This window comes from Anneissia japonica, unplaced genomic scaffold, assembly GCF_011630105.1.
Source record: "Anneissia japonica isolate Jap-2015-1 unplaced genomic scaffold, ASM1163010v1 scaffold2207_len539183_cov196, whole genome shotgun sequence".
NCBI lineage: Eukaryota > Metazoa > Echinodermata > Crinoidea > Comatulida > Comatulidae > Anneissia > Anneissia japonica.
In genome coordinates this window covers 452,072-452,780 of record NW_022699997.1, presented here as the reverse complement: position 1 = coordinate 452,780, position 709 = coordinate 452,072, and the positions used below count along the sequence as shown (strand labels likewise).

At 49.4% G+C, this 709-nt stretch overlaps 1 protein-coding gene across 1 annotated transcript in view; it reads right to left on the bottom strand.

The window, feature by feature from the left end:
• LOC117103264 overlaps nucleotides 1-709 on the bottom strand; it is a 66,660-nt gene that overhangs the window by 55,856 nt on the left and 10,095 nt on the right. The window lies entirely within an intron of this gene.

Here is a 709-nt window from a genome sequence, read left to right as displayed (position 1 = left end):
AGCCTACGGTAGGTCTCAGGTGTAGCAGGGTATCAGAGGCCTAGGCTGGACAGGCCTAATACTGGTAGAAAGAGGAGATACCGGTAACTCAACTCGTCTCTGCAAATCCTTTTCCACGCATTGTCACATATTTTCTTTGCTCCCTTGTCACAGACCTAAACAAGGGTAGCCTACTGTTCCACAGATAACCTGTACATTGTTTTGACAATGTTCGTGATCGTGACTTTATTGTTGACCTTTGACATTAATTGAATCTAAGCCTTGCGATTGGTCCATCGGCCGCGAATTCGCTCGCGAATCCGAAAAAGTTGGTCTTGGATCAACTCTTGTGAATGGACCTTTCCGCTAAGCCCCGCCCATTGGATATTGTTGCTAAGGTCCCACAAGACGACAATGTTAAAACATACGCAAACACGTGCGTTTGTGGGACAACACGTGTGTTTGTGAGACGCGCGCGTATTCCTAGCGTTGTTCTGATTAGTCAGTTGTTAAGTTTGATTGACACTCCAGAAAGGTCTATTCGCAGGCGAAGCCTCCGCGACCACCGCGCGCACCGCGTCGAAGTTCGAATATTGGGCGTTCGCGTGTTCGACTACAAATTCGTTTGCATGTTCACATTGGAAACGCCAGTCGCGTCTTCGATTTAGCCGCGCGCGCCACATTTCGACGCGAAATTCGCTTGATCGCGTTCAGTGGGAACCGGCCTGCG